Below are 9599 nucleotides of genomic sequence, written 5' to 3' on the forward strand. Positions count from 1 at the left end.
TATGTGGAGGTGGGGGGTGGGGGAGGTGCTGCTGCAGATTTTCAGTGATTCACTGCCCCGAGGTTCTGTAGAGCCTTCTCAGAGAGAAACACCCACACTTACTGTCTAAAATTAAGTGCTCAATAAATTCGGCCTTGTACAAGGCACTGCTAAACTTTTTAAGCTATTGAATCTTCTCAAACATCCTTCATGTAGGTACTAATAATATCCCAGTCACAGATGAGGAAACTTAAGTCTTAGGAGTTGATATACCTTGCCTGCTCAAGTAGTGGATTAGTGGTTGAGCATGGTTTCAAGCTCAGTCAGTTTGACTTGCACACTGAGTCTCTCTATGACACATTAGGGCCCCACTTCCTTACAGTCTGCGCATGGTACTTCTAGGTTTAGGTAGTGCACAACCTGTACGGCAACACATGGAAGCCCTGCCTACAGACCCCCTGTTCTTAGTTACGACTCATTTCCATGTCCATTAGACCAGACCATAAGTACAGTAGGCGTCATTAGCACAGTGTTCCAGGAACAGAGACGGTTTTGTGGAGGAGGTCCCAAGATTAGGTAGAATTGTGAGAGGGGAAGGTAGACATTATAATTAGAAGGAAAAACCCTAGAAGACTGACTGGGCCTAGTTCATCAGGGAAAAAACGGAACTTTCAAGGATCGGTTGTGAGAATTCTAGGTATTCTCTATTGCACATCTACCTTCTGCCTGGTACTATGCTGGCGCTTCGCTCCCATGTCTTATTTGATGCTCATTACACACCTATAAGGTGAGGAGTAACATCTACCTTACAGAGGAGGACATCCAGGCTCAAAAAGGTTCACTGCCTTCTGAGGCCACACAGCCTCAGTGCAAGAACGGTTACAGCCCTGCTAGTACCAGTGACAGGTGACAACCACAACAGGACAGGGAGTCCCTTCTGATGGCCTGCCCATGTCCATTACAGCCAAAGAAGGCCTCCTTTATGGGCTTTGGGGAAAGCTGGGTTCCCTTTGAGAAGGGGGAGATTAGTTTCAGCACCTCAAGGCTCCAATTTCTTTATTTTTTGTGGGATCTTAGTTCCCCGACTAGGAACTGAACCCAGGCCCCAGCAGTGAAAGTGTGGAATTCTAACCACTGGACCACCAGGGAATTCCCTAGGCTACAGTTTTAACTGGAAATGACAGTGACCCCTTATCACCAATTTGGTAAAAACATGTCTTTTGTGTGTTGGCCCTGAAAATCATCCACTACCATTGTTTAGCCTGAGTCCCCAATGCCTTACAATTAACTTTCAGAAACACCAGGGTGAGTGAGAACAGGACTGGGTAGAGGTTAAACCCTGGCGTAGGGAACATGACCTAGCATGGGTCCCCAGGCCTTCTCAACTCCTGAGCACTCTGGGGAACTAACTGGGGGATGCAAGGTCGCACATGACTTCTGCTAAGAAGGAAGCAATGAGGAATTCCCTGGTGGCCTAGTGGTTAGGATTCTGGGCTTTCACAGCTGTGACCCCTGGGTTCATTTGCTGGCGGGGGAAATGAGATCTTGCAAGCCACAGGGTGTAGCCAAAGAAAAAAAAGGAGGAAGCAATGGCTGGAAGTTTGTGGAAAAATGGTCAGAGAGTAAATTCCTTTCCTGATGAGTGGCTCAGGGCTCAAAGGAGAGAACTAAGCATAAACAGACCATAATTCACTTGTTCATGTAATAATTCACTCACTGCTTTTTCTCTTTATTCACTTCATAAAAACATTTATTGCTCTATCTACTTGCCTCCATTTCCTCATTCATACTTTTGTTTCCTTACTCAGTGATCCTGTTACCCTGGCTAAAAGCCACGTGTGTGACAATGGGAGGCAGCTGAGCAGACAACCAAAACACAAGGCAATAAAAGCAGACAGAAGAATGTATAAAATCTGCACGGACTGGGGACAGAGACTGATTTAATAACAGCTCAGAGGGTCAGAGGGCTTCCCTGGTGGCTCAGACGGTAAAGAATCTGCCTGCCATGTTGGGAGACCCAGGTTTGATCCCTCGGTCAGGGAAGATCCCCTGGAGAAGGGAACGGCTACCCTCTCCAGTATTCTTGCCTGGAGAATTCCATGGACAGAGGAGCCTGGCAGGCTACAGTCCAAGAGGCCACAGAGAGTCAGACACAACTGAGCAATTAACACTTCCGTTTCATTTAGAGGGTGAGGAAAGACTTCGGGGAGAACGTGGAAAGGAAGTTGAGGGTCAGAAGACATTCCAGACAAAAGGAACAGCAAGGCACAGAGGTGTGAACAGCCGGCTTGCTTAGAGAGAGGTGAGAACTTCAGCGTGACTGGAGCCCTGGATGTGTGGAGGGGGAGGGAAGGATGAGAGATGAGGCATAAAGTAGGTTGAGACCAGGCTGGGACAGGCTTTGAATGGCAGGTTAAGGTTCACTGGCTTTATTCCTAAGGTCAGTGGTTGTTCTCAAAGTGTGGTTGCTGAACAAGAAACATCAGCAGCATCTGGGAACTTAATAATTAAGATGCAAATTCCCAGGCCCAGAACTACCCAGTCAGCAGGGCTCCAGGGGGGGCCCAGATGTCTGTTTCAGCAGGCCCTGCGGTGATTCCTGATGCATTTTACAGTCTGGGCGTCACTCTTCTAGGCAGTAGGGAGTCAGGGGTGGTTTGTGAACAGGGCAGTGCCGTGACAGCACTCTAAAATGGGAAGTACTCTGATGGCAGCAGGGAGGCTGCGCTGAAAAGAGGGGGTGAGGGTGAAACTGCAGCAGACAGGAGTGCAATCATGTGCAAAGAATCACATCTGAGATGGAGGATGTGGCGGAAACTGGCAGATGTCCTCCCAAATATATTCTCCCTTTCTTCTATAGTAATAGAACTCCTGATTTTTAGCTGGACACGTGCCTCCGAAAGACTTAATATCCTAGCTTCCTTTGCAATTAGGTATGATCATGTGATCAAGTTTTGGCTGACAGACGTGAGTGGAAGAGATGTGTGTTACTATGAGGCCTTGAATCCCAAGGGGTGTGCCTTCCATGTTCCCTTCTCCCCACGGCTGGGATGAGGCATGGTGGCCACGCTTCTCGAAACGTGTGGTCCAAGACACCATAGGAACAGGTGAGGATAAAGACAAAAAGCTAGGGTTCCTCTTACCTTGTAGTCATTGTACCAGCCTGAGACTGCTGTAACCAGATTGTTGTACATTTCTATTTTAAGTCACAATTATTTTGGGTGTCTCCTAGAGAAACCAAACCTATGTTCTAGTTGATAAAGTAAGGGGCATGCCAAGCCCTCTTTTTGAACTATACTGGCTTCCTTCTCTTCCCTTTGTCTCTTTCTTTTTCAAAAGAATTTGGGAAAACATATCTGAGGGTGTGTCTAATGAGTTTCATAAAGTTAGCCCATCTGGTTTAATGGCGTCACGGTCATTAACCATTAGCTTTAGCTCTAAGCTTCCTGGAAGCTAAGGTGCAAAATGGAAATATGATGAATCAGTCTCAGAACATTTGATATCAGAGTAAAGGGCATCTCCCAGTTTTACTGACAAAAATTCTAATAATTTGTCATGCTGGTGAAATTTCTCAACTGGAGTCATGTGTAGATAATATTCTCCATAACTGTGACAGGAAAAGGAGACTGAGTTCCACATGGTGATTTCTTATCCCAATCTCTGATGAAAGCTCAGGACATATTGTTAAAACAACTCTGGGAGAATGGTTATGCAAGGGATCCCCAAGCTAGGGTGGTGCTAAGCACTGTACATGAATTTGCTCCTCTCAACAACTCTATGTCAGAGCAGGCAATACTGTTACCCTTACTCTACAGATGAGGAAACTAGGATACAGAAAGGGGAAGAGCCAGATCAGATAGCTGGTGTGAGTCAGTGTTGTAAGCCAGCTCTTAGACCTTAGAGACCTTATTCTAAACGTCCCTCTCCGGAGAAGACAATGGCAACCCACTCCAGTACTCTGGCCTGGAAAATCCCATGGATGGAGGAACCTGGTAGGCTGCAGTCCATGGGGTTGCACAGAGTCGGACACAACTGAAGTGACTTAGCAGCAGCAGCAGCATATTCCTAACATCACAATTCTCCCCCTTCTTACTGTTCTCAGAAACACAAGGAATAATCTGATCCAGGACCAGGACCACCTCTCCAAATGACTGTATTTATAAAGACTTTTGGAGCTGCACTGAAACATCAGTTATAGTTAAACCAACCTGGTTTTTTTCCTTAATGAATTGAGTTACCAAGGTACCTTATTAAAGATCTTTCAGAAAGCTAAATAAATAAATAAATAAACATCCCTCTCTGGGCTGGCCAGCACCATCACATACAAAATTTTAGGTTCTGTGGGATGAGAATCAGCGAAAGGCCAAGAATATGTGCCCTAGAATATGCCTGTGTTAGCCAAGAGAAATTAGTGAGATCTGGTAAACAGCAGAGGGACCTCTGAGCCTCTAAAGATAGGCTGTTCCTGGGTGAGAAAGTAGGGGTAGGCACCACAGAAGCAGAGGAAAACCCCAAATGTGGGGCTTGACTAGAACTTGTGGGCCTTCAAGAATGGAAGGAGAAATAATATTGAAAGTGCTGTCCTTGGGGACCTAATGTCTAGAAAAGGAGAGGAAAACTCTCTTAAGTAGGCTGCAGGTACCATCAATTTACAAGTTGTGAAGTAGTACATCTGGTAGATGTACCTTATATGTTTTAGTCATCCTCTTTTTGGTAATTTCTTCTAAATTTTGTTGTTATAAAAATATTTCTTCAAACATCTTGGAGCACATAGCTTTGCCCTAATTTAGGATTATTTCCCTGAAATTGATTCCCAGAAGAGAAATTCCTGGGTCAAAAGGCTGGACATTATTTAAGCTTTTTTTTTTTTTTTTAATTTAAGCTTTTGATGCATACTGCCAAATTGCTTTCCAAAAGAAAGATTTTTAGCAAGTCATTTTTCCACCAGAAATACTGAAGTACCCATTGCTCACACTAACATCAGCTATAAATGGTTTCTTCTTTTAATTTGTACTTCCTTGACTACTTTCAAGGTAGAGAATATTCCATGTTCGTTGTGTTTCATCTGTCTCCTTTGACCATTTATTGGGTTCTTAGTTATCAATTTTGTGTATTCTTTACATAATAGAAATATTAACCCATTGTCACTAAAACATTTCCTCAGTCTGAAGTTTGCCTTTTACTGTTAGCTATGATCTTGGAATGAGGTAGAGTTTTGGGTTTGTTTCGAACAACAGAAGTTAAGAATGTTTTTATAATTGTGATGCAACCGACAAGGGCTTAATTTCCAAAATATACAAACAGCTCATGCAACTCAACAACAAAAAACAATCCAATCGAAAAATGAGCAGAAGACCTAAATAGACATTTTCCCAAAAAAGAAATACAAATGGTCAACCGGCACATGAAAAGATGCTCAACATCTCTTATTATTAGAGAAATACAATCAAAACTACAAGGTACCACCTCACTCCGGTCAGAATGGCCATTATTAAAACTCTAAAATAACAAATTTTGGAGAGGATGTGGACAAAAGTGAACCTCCAAAATAAGCTGGTACAGCCACTATGGAAAAAAATATGGAGGTTCCTCAGAAAACTAAAAATAGAATTACCGTAAGATGCAGAACTCCCACTCCTAAGCATATATCCAGATGAAAAGCTAATCCAAAAAGATACATGCACCCTTATGTCACCATTCACAATAGTCAAGACATGCAAACAATCTAAATGTCCAACTACAGATGAATGGAAAAAGAAGACATGGTACATATATACAATGGAATACTACTCAGCCATAAAAAAGAACAAAATAATGCCATTTGCAGCAACATGGATGCAACTAGAGATTATTACAGTAAGTTAATTAAGACCGAGAAAGACAAATATTATATCAGTTATATGTAGAATCTAAAATATGACACAGGGAATTTCCTGGTCATTCCCTGGTCCAGTGGTTAGGAACTGGCACTTTCACTGCGGTGGCTCAGGTTCAAACCCTGGTCGGGGACTAAAATCGTGCAAACTGTGCCACAGCACAGCCAATAAATAAATAAATAAAATATGACACAAATGAACCTATCTATGAAACAGAAACAGATTCACGGACACAGGGTACAGACATGGCTGCCAAGGGGAAGGCAGGGAGGGGAGGGGTGGAATGGAGGCTGGGGTTAACAGATGTAAGTTATATATGGAATGGATAAACAGCAAGGTCCTACTGTATAGTACAGAGAACTATATTTAGTATCCTATGATAAAATGGATAAGAATATAAAAAGAATGATGGAAAAGGATATAAAAAAGTATATATGTACATGTGTATGTGTATATATATACACATATACACATATATGTATATACACACACACACACACACACACACATATATATATAAGGTTTTCCCAGTAGTCATGTGTGGATGTGAGAGTTGGACTACAAAGAAAGCTGAGCGCTGAAGAACTGATGTTTTTGAACTGTGGTGTTGGAGAAGACTCTTGAGAGTCCCTTGGACTGCAAGGAGATCCAACCAGTCAATCCTAAAAGAAAAATCAGTCCTGAATATTCACTGGAAGGACTGACACTAAAGCTGAAACTCCAATACTTTGGCCACCTGATGCAAAGAACTGACTCATTGGAAAAGACCCTGATGCTGGGAAAGATTGAAGGCAGGAGAAGAAGGGGACGACAGAGGATGAGATGGTTGGATGGTATCACAGACTCGATGGACATGAGTTTGAGTAAACTCCAGGAGTTGGTGATGGACAGGGAAGCCTGGCGTGCTGCAGTTCATGGGGTCGCAAAGAGTCGGACACGACTGAGCAACTGAACTGAACTGAATCACTTTGCTTCACAGCAGAAATGAACACACTGTAAATCAACTATACCTCAATAAAAAAGGTTTTTATGTTTGCACATAAGCCTGTCCATCTTTTCCTTGTGATTTCTTCCATTTTTCTCTAATCTCAGAAGACCATTCACACATCTAATGGTTAATTTTCTGTTGGATTCAAGAACTGATGGCAATGTCTGAGCTGTTATGTCATTTTTTAATTACAGAGAGAAGGGAATTACTTCCTTTACTTTTTTCTTTTCTTGTTTCCATATATTTTGACTTTCCTTGACTTACTTTTTTAGTACCTTGAAATACGCTCATTGAAGATGAGGGCTCATTGGAGATGGGGGCTATAGGAGGAAATGGGTATATGTATATACATTATAAAAAGTCTGGAAGAGTACGTAACAAAACATATTAACTGATTTTTTTTTTTTTCTGACTGATGGGAGCAGGGCTGGGATGGATTTTGGTTGTGCCTGCCCAGCACTGCTATTCCTTTGGGCAATATAGCCATCTTCATTCCGTGTGACTCTGGTGGGGCTGCCCATGACAGTACATTTATCCTGTATAGTACCTTATTCCTCTGCCAACAGGTTCAGGGGTGAAAGCACAGGCGTGTCAGTTCAGCAGAGCCCATCACAGTCCTTCCCTGAAACTGATACACGAAACTGGGTGTAGCTCCTCTTTTGCTGGGTTCAGTTGGAAAGCTGGGGCTCTCACACCATGCTTGTTGCCAGGTAGAGGAGATCACTCTGCAGAGGAACGGAAACCAAAGTGAAAAGAAAAGTCAAGACAAGGAGAGATGAGAGGAAGCAAATCCTACAAGTACTGTGTCTCCAGTTCCAGTCTGATGCTGAGCCATGGTGTTCTTGCCTCAGCTATGTTAAGCCCTAGGTATCTCTCTGGTGAAGCTGGCTTAAGTGGGTATTCTGTCACTTGACAAGTGAAAGAATCTAACCAGTGGAAAGGAGATGTGGGGGAAGGAAATTGCCCCTTAGCCCCCTATTCCTAGACAAATCAGGTCCCTTCTCTGAGCCTCTGTTTATACTAAAGTAAAAGTAAATTTTAGCTGTCATATTTTAAATCCCAGTGGTATTCCAGGCACTTCACATTCATCAGCTCATAGAATTCTCGGGAGCACTCTGAGTCAGTCATCAATATTCCCATATTCCAAATGAGGAAACTGAGACTCAGGGAGACAAAGTGTGACCCAGGTAAGTTGTCCTAGAAACCTCAGCCATCTTCCTCCCTCACCCGTAAAACAGGCATAACAAACTGACTACCCTAGAACAGTCTTTAGGGTAAGAGAGGGAAAAACCAGTTGAAACTGACTTGGGGGTAAGCCTCGTCCTTTACCCATAGCTGAGACAGTAAAGAATCTGTCTGCAATGCAGAAGACCTGGCTTCCACCCCTGGGTGGGGAAGATCCCCGGAGAAGAGAATGGCTACCAACTTCAGCATTCTTTGGAGAATTCCATGGACAGAGGAGCCTGGCGGGCTACAAATCATGATGTCAGAAAGAGTCGACACGACTGACTGAGCGACTAACGCACGACTCCCCATTTCCAGATGGAAAAAGCGGGAATTCAAAAGTTGGGGGCAGCACTCGGTCGTGACGGAGGTGGAGTCGGGGGCCCTCAGGCTGGCTCCTCTGGCTGGCTCCAGTCCAGGCCCACCCCGACTTCCTGGGAGTTGCTCCTCCCCGCCCCACCATCTTCCCAAGGAAGGCCTTGCACAGGATGACGTCAGTCAGGTCCTCTGGCCCCCTGCCTGCCGGCCCGGAGCGGTTTCGGGCTTCCCCTCCCCAACCTGGCCCTGAGCCACGGGCCCCAGGCGCCGGCCCCGTCACGTGGCCCTCCTTGGCCGACTTCCCCCGGGATCCTGATTTAACTCTCCCTCCTCCCCTCCCCTCCCCTCCCCGCCCCAGGCCCTCCGGGCACCACACCTGTTCTGCCTGGCAGGTGTAGGGAATTAGAGCATCAGCTCTTCCTCAGAGAAGGACCTTCTAGTTTTCCCGCCAGAAGAATGCGGCCCCCACCCTACGACTGCCTCTCTTCCCTTCATTGCTTACTTTTGCGCTGGCCTTTGCCTACGGCCCCATTCCTCCACCCCCATCAAGTCTCCCAAGCCCTTCCCAGGGACTAATTCCCGGGGCGGGGAGGGGAGGGGGACAGAGCTCTGCCCTAAGGAAGCTCACAGAACTGGTCTCAAAGAAACTTCTAGAGACAGGGTGAAAACGGTCAGCTTCCGTTTCGGAAGACGGCAGACTCGGGTTCGAATTCAACTCTGCTTCTGACCAATTGCTGATTCTGAACCCTTCATCTCTCTATGCCTCAGTGGTTCCTTTTGCGAAACCGGGACCCCGCCGGGAGACGAAAGATAGAACGAGTCCAGCGGCTGCGCTGACTGAACCGAGGGGCTCCTCCGCGCCCAGCGCCCCGGGCGCCCCTTCCCCAGCCCCGGAGCGGGGCCTCACCTCCCCAGTCCCTCCGCCGCAGGCTCCTCCTCCACTGACATCAGAGCCGCAGGCGGGCGGAGGGAGCCAGCGGAGCCCGAACCGAGCCCCAGCGAGAGAGCGGGCTGGCGGGCCAGGCGCGCAGCAGCGGCGGACGGCGGCCGGAGCTCGGCCCCAGCCAAGTCGGGCCTCCCAGCCAACCCCGCGGCGGGGCAGCCGCAGGTACCGCCCGGGAGCCGACCCGCCCACGACCGTGGGCGCCGGAGGGCGGCGGGACCCCCCATCCTCTGGGTACCTTCTCCCAAGGATGGGAGGGGGTGCCTGGGCG

General features: G+C 46.3%; 1 long non-coding RNA gene across 3 annotated transcripts; it reads right to left on the reverse strand.

Annotated features, from left to right (window-relative positions):
• Positions 1–7009: 7009 nt before the first annotated feature.
• LOC133045714 (uncharacterized) lies at positions 7010–9424 on the reverse strand. 3 transcript variants are annotated; one of them, XR_009690319.1, is made up of 2 exons: positions 9293–9424; positions 7010–7568 (listed from the first exon to the last, which is right to left on the reverse strand). It is a non-coding gene; the product is annotated as an uncharacterized LOC133045714 (long non-coding RNA). The 3 variants fall into 3 exon arrangements; XR_009690318.1 differs by lacking the exon at positions 9293–9424 and adding an exon at positions 8762–9167; XR_009690320.1 differs by lacking the exon at positions 9293–9424 and adding an exon at positions 8270–8330.
• Between the last annotated feature and the right edge of the window lie 175 nt (positions 9425–9599).

This window comes from Dama dama, chromosome 24, assembly GCF_033118175.1.
Source record: "Dama dama isolate Ldn47 chromosome 24, ASM3311817v1, whole genome shotgun sequence".
In the NCBI taxonomy this organism is placed as follows: domain Eukaryota; kingdom Metazoa; phylum Chordata; class Mammalia; order Artiodactyla; family Cervidae; genus Dama; species Dama dama.